Genomic DNA, 19503 nt, shown 5'->3' with positions numbered 1-19503 from the left:
TCACATGGAGAAATAATGAAATGTGACCCCACCATACAGGATACAAAAAATAAATATAAATAAAAGGAATAGAAGGAAACTTCCTCAACATGATAAAAGGATATATATAAACAAATATATGTTAGCATCATACTCAATGGGGAAAGGCTGAAAGCTTTCCTTCTGAGATCAGGAACAAGGCAAGATGCCCACTGACACCACTGTTGTTTAACATTATGCTAGAAATTCTAGATAGAGCAGTTGGGCAAGAAAAAGAAATAAAAGGCATCTAAATTAGAAAGGAAGAAGTAAAACTCTATTAACTGCATAATAAAGAAAAAAAAAGTACAGGGCAGATTTTTTTTTCCTGGAGTCTGCACTGCTTTACTAACTCACAACTTTTGACAAAATTATGGCTTGGAGATAACTGCCCACTTTGAAAACCACAGGTCCCTGCTTGTTACGCACTTAAAAGCAAACTAATATGTTTGGATCCTAGGGATTTCATGTTAGAAATTTCACTGACTCATGATCCTTGGATTTGATTCACACAATACTGTAGATTCTATTTCCTAGCATCCTAAAGTTGCAAGTGAGAGGAATCCAATTAAACTTGCGTAAATATAAAAGAGGATGTATGGCTTCAAATATAATTGGGAGTCCAAGACAAAGCTTACTTCCCACAGGTCTGGATCTAAGAACTCAAAAACTAATCAGGTTGCTTTCAATTCCAAGCCTCTCTTTGTCACGTCTAGTCTTTTTTCTACCAAAATGGCTCTTTATGTGTCAAGAAGGTTGCTGCTACCAGTGTCCAATCTCCCCTTCTCAGGTTTCATCAGTCTTAAGGGAAATTATATAAAACTGGAAATAGCCTCTAGTTGAGTCTCTCTGAGTAATGTGACCTCTATCCCTTTGAGCAGGGCTGGCAGAATACAGAAACTGAGAGGTACTTCTTCAAAAGAAATTGCCATACTGAGAGAGAGGGTGGGAGATGGAAGAGACAGAGATAGACATAGAGTCAAGGGAGAGAGAGAGGATGAGAAAAAGGCAGGGAGGGGCAAAGGATATCTATTTTTATCTTTATAGAATGTTACCTACCTTAGAATTCTTAAAAATGTGGATCCAAAATATTTTCTGAATTCATGACCATATATTTATGAGGATGCTGAGGATACTCTCAAAGGAATTCTGTTTGAAGTGGTTTACAAAGATTTCCATTTCGGCTGCTTGTTTGGAATGATTGACTCATAAGGTAAGTATAATTTCTTGCCATATGAAATTATGCCCAAAGGCTGGAGTGTTAGCTCCTGTATTTGGACCCCACCATCCCCATCTCTCCCTACAACCACATTAAGAAGTAAAATAACAGTGGTTAAGAGCACAGACTCCCAAGCTAGACTCCCTGTGGTCAAATAACCTGCTTCACCGTTTACGTTTTTATAAATTTGGGCAAGTTATTTATCTTTTCTTGTGATTCTGTAAAATGGATGTGATAATATTATCTACATTTCATGTTTGTTGTAAGGAATGCAAACAGTAATATATACACATGAAGCTCTTGGAACATTTTTGGGGATTGAATGATGCCCCCACCCCCACAAAAGGCATGTTCAGGTTCCAACTCTTGGTCCTGTAGGTATGAACCTATTCGTAAATAGGATTTTTGAAGATGTCTTTAGTTATGGTGTGCCCAAACCAAATGAGGGCAGACCTTAATCCAGCATAGATGAAATCTTCATAAGCAGAAGACGTTAGACAGAGACAGAGAAGCCACAGGAAACTAAAAGAGAAGGTAGAAGACACCACCATGTGAACTGCCATGTAACAAAAAAGCCAAGGAATCTCAAAGGTTGCTGCCCAGCCAGAAGACACCAATCCCAGGAGGAAGCAAGCCTCCTAGCCAATAAATTCCTGCTGTTACACCAACCCATTGCATGGTATTTGTTTTAACAGTCAGGAAACCAAGACAAACAGTGTCTGTCATGTAGTTAGCACTATGTAAGTGTCATATCTGTAATATATAATATTGTATTTTAGATGTTTCTTGCCTACAATTTGTAGTGAAAAACAGTATTTCAAAAACATACCGAAGGCTGGCAATGGTGGCTCAGTGGCAGAGTTCTTGCCTGACATGCCGGAGACCCAGGTTCGATTCCCGGTGCCTGCCCATGTTAAAAAAAAAAAAGAAAAACAAATATACCTAAACTCTAGGTAAAGCTGTTACAATGTATTGTAGAAAAATAAATCAGTAGGTGAATGAAAAAAAACAATGACTAAGCCTCCAACCACTGAGGGCCATCTACGAGAACCTTCTCTAATGCAACAAATAGCAAATGCTTTTGAAACCTAACAAGTTGATATAAATACTTGATGAATGAAAGATAAACATGAATATGGCCCTAAGGCAACCTGACCTACACAGAAGATATTGAGTTATAGGCCTTCAAGATTGAGAGGCACGTATAAGAGGCATTAAGGCATGGAGGTTAGTAGCCCAACTAAACAACAGCTATTCCAACATTTGCTTAATTGACTGTAATGGGTATTCTTATATCCTCGTTGACTCTAGCCAAAATTAGCCATATATTCCAATGATGATTTTTTTAAATGCAATAAGTTTTTAAGATATTTCTACATCCTAATAAGTAACATATTTCTTTAAAAATTGGTCTGATTCCTGTATATTGAATTAAACTTTGTAATCTACTCATAGTGCTTTTAAGGGAATTGGATCAGATAATTTAAATAAAACATTACAGCATCATATATCATCAATATGACAGTTATTTTTTAATAACTTTTTAATTAGGCATAACAAAAATACCATGCATTATTACCTACTTAGAACAATATTTCTTCCTATAGTCCTTTGAACACATATGTGCATGTATGTTGTGGGTGGTTTTATTTTTCAAAAGTGAAAACAAATGTTAACAAAATAAAAAATGTTGCTTTTGGTTTAAAATGGCCTTCCAAAAATGACACTTAATTCAGTTAAAGGGCATATCTTCTGGAGTTGTTGGGGGCAATCAATATAAAACCAAAATTTATTTCTTTGATCTAAATAAAGATAGGGAAAAAAGCTTTCTTTTTAGGAAATGATTTAAATGTAATTATATATAACTAATCTCAGTGAATTTCTACTTTTGTGTCTAACCAGCATCCTTTGATTTCAGAAACTGTTCTTCCTGAACCACATTGAACCAAACTGGGTTTGATTATCACATTTTCTGAAAAGAGTGGCTGTTCTCAACATGGGCATGTGATCCACATGGAAACAAAGTTTTCTTGCAATGATTCATATGGATTCAGAGGGACGGAGTCTCTCAATGAGAACAAAGTTTTAAAAGACAACGAAAGCATGCAGCTTCCAGGATCTCTCTCTCCCCTCAAGAGTATAGCTCTAACCTAAGAATGAAGTCAACATGAAGGAAGGCAGAGTTTAGATAGGTAGGTAGTTGGTGGAACTGTGTGAAATATCATGACCCTCTGAAGCAAATAACAATCTGGAATATTCATTTATATGAGCTAAAATTAAGCTTGTTGGAACTCTCTCACCTAGAACAGAAAGTGTTTTGGCTAATGTACTGTTTAACTGAAAGCTAAAGATTAGCTAAATCTGTTGACAACTGCAGTCATTACTATGATTAACATTTTTTTCTTCCACAGATTGGAAGGATGAGATTCCTTTTCTCAGATGCTACATGAACTGTGTCCACAATTGCTCACATAGTTCTTTTTCTGAGGTACAAACATAGAGACTCTCATTCTAATTCTTCTCATACGTAAGGAGTCATTATAGTGTTGAGAGTGGCTCAGATGCACCCTGCATTTCTTATAAGTTTTTTATTCTAGTAACATACATGCAACCTAAAACTTCTCCCTTTAACCACACTCACGTAGATAGTTAAGAGCTGTTAATGACGTTCACAATATTCTAGGGATACCATCACTGCCATCTGCTACCAAAACTTTACAATCAACCTAAACAGAGACTCTGTACAACTCAAGTATTAATTCCCCATTCCTACACCCAACCTGACCCCTGGTCACCTATACTCCAGATTCTGACTCTGAGTTTGCTTATTGTAATTAGTTCTTATCAGCGATAGCCTGTCTTTTGCAGGAATAAGTTTTACAGATGCGAACCCCAAGATCGAGGGCTCGGCGTATTGATTTGGTCATACTCCCTGCTTGTAAGAATTTCAGAAATTCTCCATATGGGGAAGTTGAATATTTCCTCCTTTCTACCCAGTGCCCCAAGTGAATACTTCTTTATTCACTGCCTAAATTACTCTGAAATATATCAGGGTATCACACTAACTTGGACAACCAAAAAGATCTCACACCTTATTCAAGATTCCATGTACGTATGGTGTCCAACTAAACTGGCCATCCAAGTTAAATTAGGAAATACACTCCACAAAATATAAATTTTGTACCAAATAAACATCTCTCTGTTTGGTCTCACACAGAAGTTGAAGTTTAAAATATGGACCATATCATCCTTTACCCTGTATTCTCATTTACCTTAGTCCTATCCAGATCAGCTTCATTCATATCTCTATTTGAAGTCTGATCACCTTTTCAGCTTTTTAAAAAGCTCCTCTATGTGGTATTGCTGACTTTCACAGCTTCAGAGCTCTAACTCTGAGTCTCAGGTGTCATGTAAAATACCCGATGTTTTCAGGAATGACCAGGTTATAATCAAACAGCTCAGTATCTCACAATTTAGAAATAAAAGTTACAACACCTGAATATATATGACTGCTGTAAGAGCTTATAATCCATGACCTTTTACAAAAGGCCCCAACCTAATAACCCACGTTCTTGACTTCAGTTCATTGAGTTTTTATATTAATAGTTAGCTCAAATGATTAAGGTATGATAATATCTGTCTTTTGTTTCTGACATGTCATTCAACCTGTAGTCCTTACGATTCATGCACCCAGTTGCATGCCTCACAACTTCATTCCTTCTTGCAGCTGCTCAGTATCCACTGTATGTATACACCATAGTTCCCCCTTCATTCCTCAGTCGTTGCACTCTTAGGCCATCTCCATCCATTGTGAATTGTGAACACTGCCACCAGATCAACAGTGTGCAAATGTCCATTCATGTCCCCACACTCAAAAGCACCTCCGTGTATACACTGAGCAATGGGTTTCAGAATCATATGGCAACCCCACCCCTACACTCCTGTGGAACCACCACACTGCCCTTCAGTGGGACTGCACCTCCCAGTTTGCCTTCTGACAGTGAATGGATACATCTCTTTCTCCACATTTTCTCTGACACTTGTTTTACCCTGTTCATTTTTAAACACTTTTATTCACACATTGTACAATCCAACCTAAGTGTATAGATATGCCTTCACCACCATAACCTATATGAAGACATTTCCTTTTCTTCTACAAAGAATCCATACCCCTACCCTATGCCCTGCACCTGCTGACATTTAGTTTGGGCGCAATGCCTTTGTTACATTCAGCGGAAGCATATTACAATGTTACCGTTAACAATAGGCCCCAGTTTTATTGATTGTGCTTTTTCCCCTATACCATCTATTTTCAGCACCCTGTAACCTTGACATACACTGGTTCTCCCTCTTGCAAAAAAAAAAATTTTTTTTTAATTTGTACATTTAATCACCATTTAATCATCATTCCACTCTATGCATTCATAAATTATATTGTCTCAGTCTTTATCCTCTATCTTTCCTTTGGTTTCATATGTGCCCTCAGTCCTTCTCTTTCAATCATACTCACATTCAGCCTCATTCAGTATACTTATAGTATGCTACAGTCAGGTAGTGTTGTGCTATCAATTTCTAAATTTTTATAATCAGTCCTGTTGTACGGTCTGTATTTCTTCAGCACCAATTGCCCAATCTCTACCCTGCTTCTATCTCCTGATAGCCAGTGTTCTTAACTTCAATTCCCAATGTTCGTCCATTAATGTTACTCCATATTAGTGGTCTAACTACAGTATTTGCCCTTTTGTTTTTGGCTAATTTCACTCAGCATAATATCTTCAAGGTTCATTCACATTGTTACATCTTCATAACTTTATCTTATCTTACAGCTGTGTAATATGCAATCATATGTATATGTTACAGATTGTTTAGCCACTTATCTGTTGATGGGCATTTGGGCTATTCTCGACTCTTGGCAATTGTAAATAATGCTTCTATAAACAATGGTGTGCAAATGCCCATTTGTGTCCTTGTCCTGAGGTCCTCTAAATATATACCTAGTAATGGGATTGCTGGATCAAATGGCGATTCTATACGTAGTTTCCTGAGGAACTGACAAACTGCCTTCCAGAAGGGGTTGTACCATTTTACATTCCCACCAATAGTGGATAAGTGTGCCTTTTTCTCCACCTCCTCTCCAACACTGGTCGTTTTCTGTTTTTAATGGTCATTCTAGTGGGTATCAGATGATACCTTATTGTGGTTTTGATTGGATTTCCCTAATAACCAGTGAAGTTGAGCATCTTTTCAATGTGCCTTTTAGCCATTTGTATTCCCTCTTCTGAGAAGTGTCTGTTCATACCTTCTGCCCATTTTTAAATTGGGCTGTTTGTCTTTTAGTTGTTGGATTGAAGAATCTCTCTCTGTATTCTGGATATTAAACCCTTATCTGATACGTGGTTACCAAATATTGCCCCCTTTTGCATAGGTTGCTTTTTTACTTTCTTGACACAGTTCTTTGATGCACAAAAGTGTTTAATTTTGAGGAGTTCCCATTTATCTATTTCTTTTCTCAAATGCTCATGCTTTAGGTATAAAGTCTAGGAAACCACCTCTTACAAGTTTTATTAGATATTTCCCTACATTTTCTTCTAAACGTTTTATGGTCTTAGCTCTCATGTTTAGTTCTTTGATTAATTTTGAGTTAATTTTTGTATAGGGTGTGAGATATGGATCCTTTTTCATTGTTTTGCATATGGATAACCAGTTCTACAAGCACCATTTATTGAAGAGGCTGTTCTTTCCAAGTTGGATTGGCTTGACCGACTTATCAAAGATCAGTTGTCCATAGATGATTTATTTCTGAACACTCTATTCGGTCCATTGGTCAGTATATCTGTCTTTATGCCAGTAGAATTCACATGCAAGGCCATCTGAATGACTTTTGGGGGAGCTTCTTGATGACTGATTCAATCTCTTTACTTATGATTGATTTGTTGAGGTCATCTATTTCTCCTCAAGTCAGTATTGTTTGTTCATGCCTTTCTCAGACCTTGTCCATTTCATCACATTGCCTAGTTTATTAGCATATAATTGCTCACAGTATCCACTCATCATCTCCTTTATTTGTGCAGGATCAGTGGTTATGGCTCCTCTTTGATTTTTTATTTTATTTGCATCCTCTTTCTCTGTCTTTTTACTTTTTATTTTTATCAATCTACCTAAGGGAACATCAATTTTATGAATTTTCACAAAGAATTGACTTCTGGTTTTGCTGATTTTTTCAACTGGTTTCATGTTCTCCATTTCATTTATTTTTGCTGTAAACTCTTTGTTATTTCTTTCCTTTTGTTTACTTTGGGTTTAGTTTGCTGTTCTTTCTCTAGTTCTTCCAAGTGAAGAGTTAATTCCTCGATTTTTGCTCTTTCTTCTTTTTTAAATATAGGCATTTAAGACAATGAATTTCCCTCTTAACACTGCCTTTTTTGCATCCCATAAATTTTGATATGTTGTGTTTTCATTTTCATTTGTCTCAAGATATTTACTGATTTCTCTTACAATTTCTTCTTTGACACACTGGTTGTATAAGAGTGTGTTGTTTAGCCTCCACATATTCTTGAATTTTCTGCCCTCTGACTGTTATTGATTTCCAACTTAAGAGCATTATGATCCAAGAAAGTGTTTTGCATGATTTTAATCTTTTTAAATTCATTGAGACTTGCTTTGTGATGCAGCAAATGGTCTATACTTGTGTATGATCCATGAGCACTTGAGAAAAATGCATATCCTGCTGTTGTGGGGTGTAATGTTCTGTAAACATCTGTTAAGTCTAGTTCATTTATTGTATTCTTGAAATTCTCTTTCTTTAGTGGTCCTCTGTCTAGATGTTTGATCTACTGATGAGAACAGGTAATTGAAGTCTTGAGGTATTATGGTAGAGGTGTCTTTTTCTCCCTTCAGTGCTGTTAGTATTTGCTTCATGCACTTCGGAGAACTCTGGTTTAGTGCATAAATATCTTTTATTGTTATGTCTTCTTGAATTGTTCCCTTTACTAATGCATATTGTCCTTCTTTGTCTTATAATTGTTTTACATTTGATGTCTAATTTATTGGATATTAGTATAGCTACTCCTGCTCTTTTCTGATTGTCGTTTGCATGAAATATCTTTTCCCAACCTTTCACTTTCAACCTATTTTTGTCCGTGGGTCTAAAATGAGTCTCCTGTAGACAGTATATAGATAGGTCCTGTTTTTTAATCCATTCTGCTGGTCTAAGTCTTTTAATTGGTGAGTTTAAATCCATTAACATTTAATATTATTACTGCAATGGCAGTACTTTCTTTTACCATTTTGTCTTTTGGCTTTTATATGCAGCATCTATTTTTTTTTCTATTTTTAGCATTACTGATAGTCTTCATTTCTACACTCTTCTCCAGACTTCTCTCTCTCTCCTGCCTTTTCCTATCTGCCTGTAGTGTGCACTTCAGTATTTCTTGCAAAAAGCCAGTCTCTTAGTCAGAAATTCTGTGATTTTTTGTCTGAAAATATTTTAATTTCCCTCTGATTTTTAAAAGACAATTTTGCTGGATATACAATTCTTGGTTGGCAGTTTTTCTCTTTTAGAATCTTAACTATATCATATCACTGCCTTCTCATGTCCATGGTTTATGCTGAGAAATCTACACCTAGTCTTATTGGGCTTCCCTTATATATAATGAACTGTTTTTCCCTTGCTGCTTTCAGAATTCTCTCTTTTTCTTTGACATTTGATAATATGATTAGTAATGTCTCGGAGTATGTCTATTTGGATCTATTCTGTTTGCGTATGCTATACTTCTTGGATCTGTAATTTTATGTCTTTCTTAAGAGATGAGAAATTTTCAGTGATTATTTCCTCCATTAGTCTTTCTCCTCCGTTTCATTTCTCTTCTCCTCCTGGGATAGCTACAACATGTACATTTGTGCATTTCTTGTTGTCATTTGACCCCCTGAGACCCTGCTCATATTTTTCCATCTTTTCCCTATATTTTCCTCTGTGTGTTGAATTTCATATGTTCAGTCCTCTAATTCACTAATCCTTTCTTCTGCCTCTTCAAACCTATTGTAGATTTCCATTGTTTTTTTTATATCTTTTTTTGTGCCTTTTTTCCCATAAGTTCTGTGATTTGTTTTTTCAAACTTTTGAGTTTTTCTTTTTGTTTTCCCAATGTCTTCTTTTCATCCTCTCTCAACTCATTGATTTGATTTATGATGCAATTTTCCATGTCTGTTTGAACATCCAGAATTAGTTTTTTCAACTTCTGTATCTCATTGAAGTGCTGGTTTGCTCCTTTGACTGGGCCATGTCTTCAATTTTCCTAGTGTGACTCATTATTTTTGCCAGTGTCTAGGCATTTGATTTCCTTAATTAGTTTATTATGAAGGTAGTTTTCAGTTTTTTACCTAGGATTTTCTTGCTGGATAACTTTGTTCTCTATCTATTATTTGATATTCAATTCAACTTATTCTAGACCTCTAGCATACATTCTGTTTAACTGGTCAAAATTTTTCAGTTCTTGTTTTTGTATTTCTTGCCCTGCCTGTTGGAGACTGTTTTTTTTTTGTTGTTGTTGTTGTTATTGTTTTTTGAGGAGGGTCTCCTCAGATATCATAGACTCCAGTCCGATTTTCCCTGACCTTTAGGCATGAGGAAATTGTAGCAAGCATCAGTTTTCCCTGAAGGTGAAACCCAGCAGGCTGACAGACTTTGCTATGACACCTCTAGACTCTTTGCTTTTTCTATCCTGCACAGCATGTGGCACTCATCTGCCCCCAGTTTCCCATCAGTGTAAAGTGGTGTGGTGCTTTTAACTTCAGCAGACTCTCCCTGCCAGGGGTATGGTTGAGACTGAGGTGAGGAAATATGATGGCTTTAATGGCTTCAATTTTCCAGTCCCTGGGGCCTGAATTCCTTGAAGGAGGGATTCCACTTGAGCTGGACCCTACCTTTCTCTTGGGTAAGAGACACTCTTTTTCCAGATGAGAAAGAAACCCTGAATGTCATCGGCCTTCTAGAACCAAGGTATCTTTCCCTGGATGCCTTTGACTGGACATTTCTATAGACTTGTTCTACTTGGACATTTTCTTGACTTTAGAACTATAAACTAGCAACTTATTAAATTCCACTTCTTAAAAGCCATTCTGTTTCTGGTATATTGCATTCCTGCAGCTAAATAACTGGAACAGGGACCCTGGGGGGCAGGGGTGGGGGTGGCATACATGAGCATGGGACAGTCAAGTGGCATGGCTTAGCTTGCTTCTTGATTCCTGACTCCCTATATGTGCACTCTTGAGGGCTTTGGGCCTTCGTTTGAAAGGTGCATGGTAGGCTCAGTGCACTAGTTACAAGGTATTAGTAGGAAAAGTGCATTTACTGGCTTCCAGGTTCCCCAAGGGAATTCTGGGCTGCAGAGCAGAAGGTGCTGCTGTCCCAAACCAGCTGTGGAGGCAGGCGCTTTCCTCGGTGCAGCCTTTTGTCCCCAGTGGCGCACCAATGAAGCCTACTCACCTGGTTCCCTGCCCCCAAATTTCTCAGCTTTTTCAACCAGAACCTCCTTATATAGTATAGAAGACCCTCTTGCACCCTAGAACTACTGTCCTGGCTGTTTTTCTGTCACTTTTCTATTCTTTGGAGCAGGGGGGGACTTAGTCTATCCTTTTCTGCCATCTTCCTGGAAGTCTCTCGTTTGTTTTTGTGAAGAATTTTCTCCCCATTCCCTTAAGGTTTATTTAACTTCTCTCCCCCACTCAGTGTCTCCTTTTTATTACACTTTCCAGCTTATAGACCCATTGTGCCTTACAGCAGTTCAATCCATCCCAGCCCCTCATTCTACCTCTACCCCCCCCCCTTTTTTTTTTTTTGCTTTGAGGCTTTTCTGCCTCCAGTTACTTCCACATTAGGGTTACTTCCACATTAGTGTATCTCACCATGGGGAGCCAGATTGGATCAATCCAAAAAGGTCAGTTGTTGCATTTAAGTGATCTAGTAATCAGAGACAGGGCTGAGTGCATGCACGTCATGCCAAAGGTTATGCCACAGTCTCTTTTATTTCCCCAGGTCTTTTTGATGTGCATGATGGCCAGCCCCTTGTGGTCCAGTCTGGGTTTCTAGGACTTGGGTCCTTTGACTGCAAATATGTGTGGTTCTAACTCAGTGGTTTGAGTGACTCTAAGGTCAGCATCCATGACAGGAAGAGCCCAGGCCAGACTGTCTCTGTACAATTCTTAAGTTATGCAGGACTGAATTAGTGGAAATTGTCCATACTGGTGGGCCTGGGTCAGATGGCTTATACTTTTTGGTGGTTTTTTTTCTTTCTTTGATATATCATGTATAGAGTTCTCTAGTATTTATCATCCTTCAGAATTACAAGCAAGTGGGTTATGTCCTTTTATTAGTTGTTTCTGATAGAAGAATTTCCCAAGGGATGTTTACATTGCCATGTTGATGACACCACTCCCCATACAGCATTTTTAAGTATTGTATTTCCGTGTTCTGTTTATCTCAATAAAATATAAGGTGCTCAAAATGATCTGATTTGCTTTATTGCAGTATTGACAGACCTTGCTTGAGCTCAGGGATATGATTTGTCTGTATGTGCATATTTTTACAGATGTACTTGGAAGGAAGGTATAGGAAATAGTTAATGATCACATTTACACTCAAAATATAAATAAATGTGAGGCACGCAACATTGTGAACGAACCTGTGGGACATTTGGTGAGGCAAAATAAGCTAGAAACAAAACAGCAACTATTGTATGGTCTCATTTAGAAAACACTTATAAGAAAACAGGAGCCTAAAGTATAAGCTCTTATAGCAGTCACATTTAGTCTGGAGTGGTAATTATTTCTAGATTTTGAAAGGCTGTTATATATATATATAAAACCTGATATTTAGAGATAAGAAGGAAGCTGATTAGGTTGGGATTAAGGTAATTCAGAATACAGGAGTAAGGAAGGCACTCTCTATACTTTAGAACCTCATCTGCTCTTTGAGACTAAAGGAAGAAAGGTTTATTTTGTCCTGAACCCAAATTTTCTGTAGCACATAATCATGTCAAAATGTCTGGATAGATCACTTAAACAAACCAAACACAGGGAAACTAGACTAAGAATGAGGGCCCTAAATCATGTATAGCTTAATGAAATGCCTGGATACATCCCAGAGTACATAATCAAGCAGTATTGGCAAAGTTCCCTGAGGGATGGGAGAAAATATATGGAACTATTATATTTTACCTCCAGGGACACCCCTGATACTGTCTCCAACATTATGAACTTCCAAGTCAATAGGCCAAGCCCTTGACTTTGAGGCTTGCTCTTGTAAACCTCATGTATATAGCAGAGAAGCTTAGCCTACCTATAGGTATGCCTAAGGGTTACCCCCAGAGGACCTCTGTTGTTTTCAGATGTGGAATCTCTCTCTCTAAGCCCAACTCTGCAAGTGAATCATTGCTGTCCTCCCTACATGGGGCATGACATCCAGGGGTGAAAGTCACCATGGCGGCATGGAAGATGACTCCCAGGGATGAGTTTGGCCCCGGCATCATGAGATCAACAATGCCATCCTGACCAAAAGGGAAAAGTGGAACAAATAAGGCATCAGTGGTTGAGAGAGTTCAAATAGAATCGAGAGGCTACTCTGTGGTCACTCTTACGGAAACTTCAGTTAGACACTGCTACATATCATAACTTGCCAAATCCCAATCAAAACTATTCCAGCCAATCCTAAATAACACCTAGGTGTAATATAAGATTCTACAAAGATTCCATGCATTAGAGTAACTTTCCAGAAACCTCCAGAGGGGTCCCTGGACCAGATAAGTTCTGAAATGCACAGAGACCAACCTCTCCAGAACATCAACTAGTTCCATCCCTCTATCCCATATTTTTGACAGCCTCTTCCATTGTAAAAAAGTGTGAATGGGCATAGTCAAATACCCCTAAAGAGTGAGAAAAAGATCAAAGTGATGGGAAGTTAAACAGAGAAGGTAGGGTTTAACAAATGAGTATGATTGCTGAATCAATATATTGATATGTCTTTTAGTCCCTAGTATCTTAGAACAGCTAGAAGTAAAAAACTAAAATTGTGGCATTGTAACCCATACCAAACTGTAAAATCTGTTCTACAATTAGTTGTTGTGAGGTGTTTTGAAAAAAGTTTATTGCTTTTTTGTATATATGTTATTTTTCACATAAAAAAAGACAAAAAATCATTTTGGGGCAGGTAGAAGGGAAAATCTGAAATATTAGAATGTGCATTTACATTAAAATTCAATAAAGATAATTCAATAAATATTTACTAGGCTGAAATATAATACACACATATTCTATCTATATGTATACATATATATTTATCGACTGAATGTTCCATTTTGATTAGTGTATTAGACAGGGTTCTCTAGGGAAACAGAACCAACAGGAAATATCTGTAAATGTGAGATTTCATAAAATTGTCTCATGCAACTGTGGGGGTGCATGAGTCCAAATTCCACAAGGGAGGCAGCAAGCTGGCAACTCCAGTGATTTTTTGATGAATTCCGCAGGAAAGGCTGGCTGGCTGGCTGAAGTAGAGACCAAAGTTTCCTCTTCTAACCGCTAAATTCATCAACTCCCACTTAAAAGACTTCAGCTGATTGGATTAAGTATCTTTCACTGTGGAAGACACCTCCCTTAGTTGACTGCAGATGCAATCAGCCATAGAGGCAATCAACTCACTGATGATTCAAGTCCACATGAAATGTCCTCACAGCAACAGTCAGGTTAGTGCTTGCTTGATTCGACAACTGGGCACCTTTACCTGGCCAAGTTGACACATAAACCCAACCATCACTGTATTTAACTTAGAGTGAAATCTCTGAATTGGCTGAACTACTAATTGCAAAACACTGTACCTTTTGCAATTAAAAGCTTAATATTTGATGTTCGAAGTATAAAGAAAGCTACATATTCCTGAGAAATAAGAAATTGAGACAGAGATATAGTCCATTGTTGGCCTGAGAAGAAGTAATAAATATCTATATAAATAATTGTCTTAGAATGTTAAAGCCTTTACATGACCTGAGGAGTCACTATATTCTATTTTAAATATTTATTTACTTTTCAAATTTAGTTTTGTCAAATATAAATGTTTTACGGCTCACTGTAAAGATTAAGATAAATAAAAAACTATAATATGGTAATTAAAATTTCCCATTTCTCACATTTCAGAGCTAATCATTGGTTAACAATTTGGTGATGCTCTTCATCAGCATTTTGCTTATATAGTTTTAATAGTAATGTAAAAATATTGAAATAAATTATTTTGATGACTGTGAAACTTCCTGGAATAAGAGAAAGATGGAGAAAAGGTGGCAAACCAATTCGAGACTGCAGGAGTCTAGGAATGAGTTTACAGTGAATTTTTTAAGGTTTATTTTTGTTATTGTAGAGTTATATTGTAACTCTATATATCTCAATCTGGTTCTAAAGAGGCCTGCAATCTGGAAATACCACCAGATTGTCCCAAGAAATGTCTGCTCTTTCTCTGGACAAAGGATAAGGTAAAGTTCATCCTAGCAAGACAGAAATATTTTTGTTATATCTGCACATTCTAAAGAAAGCTATGCCCAGTCCCCTCCCCATTAGGCACAAGGCAGTGGAGACAGTAGTTGGGTTCTGCCTATCATCCTATCCAAGCATTAACACACGGCAGTCTCCTTCCTCTGTCCTCCTCTAACTAGACTAGACTGTGGGAGGAGAATGATCAAGAGGAGGAGTTGGAGAAATGGATTTTCTAAATATCTGTGTGATGTCCTGGGAGAATTCTGAGTAACCCGATGTGAAACCAACCAAAAACAGTATAGCAAAATGTTTGGAGAGCTGAATTTTATTGTGGAATATTTCCCAAGTTTTAGATTACATTTTGGATAACTTACAAGTGGGGTAGAGTTTCACTGAAAAAGCTTGGAAAACAAAATCAACATTTGAATCTCAACCCACAGAAGTGGACCAGGACATGTGTTCTGAATCTAAACATGTTGACTACCTGATAAAATAGAAGATTTAAATAGGAAAAGGAGTATCAACACATAATTCTTAAAATCTCCAGGATAAAATCCAAAATGACTCTTCATACTAAGAACCAGGAAAATCTCCACACAGATGAGAAAATAGAAAGAACAAACTCCAACACCGAGGAAACACTAATGCTTAAATTATCAAAGCTTTTAGGAACTAAAATAAAATTGCCCCAATAAAAAACCACAAACACTTGAGACAAATGAAAAAGTAGAAAATGTCAGCAAAGAAATTGAAGATGTAAGGAAATATCAAATCAGGATTCTAAATTTGAAAAATACAATAACCAAATCAAAACAAAACAATACCTTAGTTAATGAGCTCAATAGCAAAATTGAGGGTGGGCCACAGTAGCTTAGCAGGCAGAGTTCTTGCCTGCCATGCTGGAGACCTGGATTCAATTCCCTGTGCCTGCCCATGTTAAAAAAACAAACAAGCTTAAAATTGAGCTAAGAGAAAGAATCAATAACAATTGATCAAGACAGATCAATTCAAAGTACCCAATCTGAGCTGAGCAAAATTAATTTAAACAAAAATGAACAGAACCTCAAAGACTTTTGTAACAATAATAGAGGAACTGTTATGTTATCTGAGTACCAGAGGAAAAGGGAAATAGAGCAAATATGAAAAATATTTCAATACACAGTGTCTGAAAACCCTCCAAGTTTGGTGGAAGACATAAACCTACAGATTCAAGAAACTATGTGAACCATAAATGGGTTCATCCAAGAATATCTACACACAGATGCGTCATAATCAAATTATGAAAACTAAAAACAAAGAAAAAGTCTTGAAAGCTAGACAGAAATGACATATTGTCTACAGGAGAATAACAATTTAAAGGACTTCAGATCTTTCATCAGAACCAGAGAGACCAAGAGAAAGTGACACAGTGTTTCTCAAGTGCTCTAAGAAAAGGTCTGGCTTCAACTCAAGATACGATGTTCAGTACAAATGTCCTTCAGGAATTATTGTGAAATAATGATATTTTCAGAAGAAAAACTGAAAGAATTTTTTGCCTTACTTTAATAAAATAGCTAAAAGAAGTAATTTATGCAGAAAGAAAATGAAGATGGAACAAAATCTGCAATTTCAGAAAACTTATAACACACTCTAATGTGGCTATTAATGAATGTGGAGGTAATACTTAAGAAAAATATACCAGGATGTAAGAAATGCAAAGGGACCTAAAGGTAAGTTTTCTACATTCCACTTGAGGTGGTAAAATGTTGGCCAGTGGACTGTGATGTTACAAACACTTCACACACTTGTAAATATTACATAGTGTATACACATATTATATATTGCAATCAGTAGAGTAACCCTAAAAATGGTAAAAAGAGAAAGACTCAAAAATATTACAGATCAATGTTTTTCAATAGTGGCATCATTGATATTTTGAGTTGTAAAATTCTTTGTTATGAAAGACTGCTCTACATGTTGTAGATAATTTAGTAGTATATCTCTGGTTGTAGATTGTTTAGTAGTATATCTCTGGTTTCTACCCGTTAGATTCCAGTAGCATCCTTCCAGGTGTGACAACCATAAATGTATCTGGTATTGCCAAATATACCCCAGTGACAAATTCATTCCCTGACTGAGAATCACTGATACAGATAAATCAAAATGGAATATTAAAAATGTTCAAGTAAGATAAAGAAAGCAGAAAAAGGCAAGGAGGAATAAAAAACAAAATGAGCAAAAACAGAAATCAAATACTAAAAATAGGAGGCTTGCATTAAATGTAAAATGTGTGACACAACTGTGAAGAGACAGAAATTGGCCTAATGGATAAAAACTACAACACAACAATATGCTGTCTATAAGAAATACAGTTCAAATGTAATGAAATACGTAGCTTAAAACTAATGCAGGTGTGTAACTCAGACAGAGGCATGACACTGTCCCTGCCCTCCCTCAGAACCAAAATCTTGGTTAGGAGATTTTGCCTTGGGGAGAAGCATACCATAGAACACAGGGCTCCAAATACTTCTGTATTAGTCAGTGTTCTCTAGAGAAACAGAACTTACAGGAGATATCTGTAAATATGAGATTTATAAAGGTGTCAGGCAGCCATGGGAATGGAAGAGTTCAAAATCCCTAGGGCAGTCTGTGAAGCTGGCAGCTCTGATGAAGTGTCTGGACAAATTTGACTGCTGGCTGAAGAAGCAGTGAAAAAGTCTCTCTTCTTCTTTAAAAGCCCTCACCTACTGGATTATCTCATTGTGGGAGACATACCATCACAGATGTGATCAACCACAGATGCAATCAACCAATTGACTGCCACGAAATATCCTTGTAGCAGCAGTTAGGCCAATGCTTGCCTGACCAGACCCCTGGGCATCACCACTTGGCCAAGCTGACACAAAACCTAACAATAAAAGTCCTCCCCTTGTCAACTTTACAGCTATACACATCATTTTGAAGCACACTTAATTTTCAAATAGAACACAATAATAGACATATGTCTCACCTAAGAATACTCAACTATCCTGCATACAACCAGAAAAGCACTACATCTCTCCAGAATAGGGTGCAAGTCCTTAGGTAACATTCACTCTTAACTTCATATCTTGTGACGTAAATACTATAACATGAACAACACAATTTATGTCATACTTGCTTAAGTACAAATGCAACATACTCATAACAAAACAGGGAGAAAATAGTCATACAACCGCAATCTTTGTTTCTGTAACTGGTCATGTGGTTGTAGATCATATTTATCATTACCTTCTTCTACTACTCATTCCATGTTCCCTTTACCCTCACTAAGCACTTCAGCTGGCCATGGTTCTTTGCCAGGTGGGGTGACCCAAACCATCATTCTTGAAGTTTCTGGACCATTGGTAGTCTTGCCTGGATTAGGTTGTTGCAGTTTTCCATTGATTTTAATCACAGGGCATGGTAGTACTAAGAGATGCCCTAGATGATCTCCTGTATTCCTGGAAAACTCTTCTTTACCTCCATTGTGCAGTTGCAGTCCTATTTCCCCTTTATAGGATCAATCAACCCAGAAGGAACAGTGACCCCTTTTTGTGTCTGTTGATTCAATGGCATGAGAAGCCCAAAGTGACCAGGTGGCAGTCTTAACTTCCAGTTCAATGGAAACATAGCTGTGTCTCCTGGTAGGAGCACTCCTTCTTTTGGAACTAAGACCTGTGGACCAGCAGAGTTTTAGGATTTAGGGACAAGAAGCAAAAATTTTCCTAGTGGATCACTAGAGGTAATAGTGAGTGGTGCCACTTCCATTTTCACCCATTGATTCTTGGGTCCATGAATCCTGGCTGTTAGAGAGACAGCATCATGGAGTGGATGCTGATTCAGAGCATACATAGCCTCCTGGAGAACACTGCCCCAGCCCTGCAAGGTACTGCCACATAATTAGCACCGTAATTGGTTCTGCAAAAGGCCATTCCACCGTTCTATCAAACCAGCTGTCTCTGGATGATGGGGAACATGATAAGCCCAGAGAATTTCATGAGCATGTGCCCATTCCTGCACTTTATTTGCTACGAAATGGGTTCCCTGATTAGAAGCAATGCTGTGTGAAATAACATGATGGTGAATAAGTCATTCCTTAAGTTGATAGATGGTAGTTTTGGCAGAAGCAGTGCATGCAGGGAACGCAAACCCATATCCGGAGTATGCGTCTATTCCAGTTAGAACACATCACTGTCCCTTCCATGATGGAAGTGATCCAATGTAATCAACCTGCCACTAGATAGCAGGCTGATCACTTGGGGAATGGTGCCATGTCAGAGACTTAGTGTGGGTCTCTTCTGCTGGCAGACTGGGCAAACTCAAAAGTTGCTATAGGCCAGGACAGCCTTGGTGAGTGGATGTCTATGTTGCTGAGCCCATACAAAATCTCCATTCCTACTACCATGCCCTTTGTTCATGAGCCCATTAGGCAATGGCAGGAGTGGCTAAGGAAAGAGAATGACTTGTATCCACAGGATGGATCATATTATCCACTTGATTATTAAAACCTTCCTCTGCTGAAGTCACGTTCTGGTGGACATTCACATAGGAAACAAATATTCATGTTCTTTGCCCACTCAGAAAAGTCTTTCCACATACCTCTTCTCCAGACATCTTTGTCACTAATTTTCCAATCATGCTCCTTCCAAGTTCCTGACCGTTCAGCAAACTGTTAGCAACAACCTATGAGTCAATATACAAATGCACCTTTGTTCAATTCTCCTTCCAAGCAAAATGAACAATCAGGT

General features: G+C 37.6%; 1 long non-coding RNA gene across 1 annotated transcript in view; it reads left to right on the top strand.

Annotated features, from left to right (window-relative positions):
* LOC143661450 (uncharacterized) overlaps nt 1-13901 on the top strand; it is a 77528-nt gene extending 63627 nt beyond the window's left edge. Inside the window, exons 3-5 of the long non-coding RNA XR_013164608.1 lie at nt 3156-3429; nt 3649-3725; nt 13759-13901. This is a non-coding gene — a long non-coding RNA (uncharacterized LOC143661450). The remainder of the gene's footprint in view (nt 1-3155; nt 3430-3648; nt 3726-13758) is intronic.
* Nucleotides 13902-19503: the final 5602 nt, after the last annotated feature.

The sequence above is a fragment of the Tamandua tetradactyla genome, chromosome 2 (assembly GCF_023851605.1).
Source record: "Tamandua tetradactyla isolate mTamTet1 chromosome 2, mTamTet1.pri, whole genome shotgun sequence".
NCBI lineage: Eukaryota > Metazoa > Chordata > Mammalia > Pilosa > Myrmecophagidae > Tamandua > Tamandua tetradactyla.
Note: the sequence above shows the minus strand (reverse complement) of the source record. Positions and strands in the feature narration are given on the sequence as shown.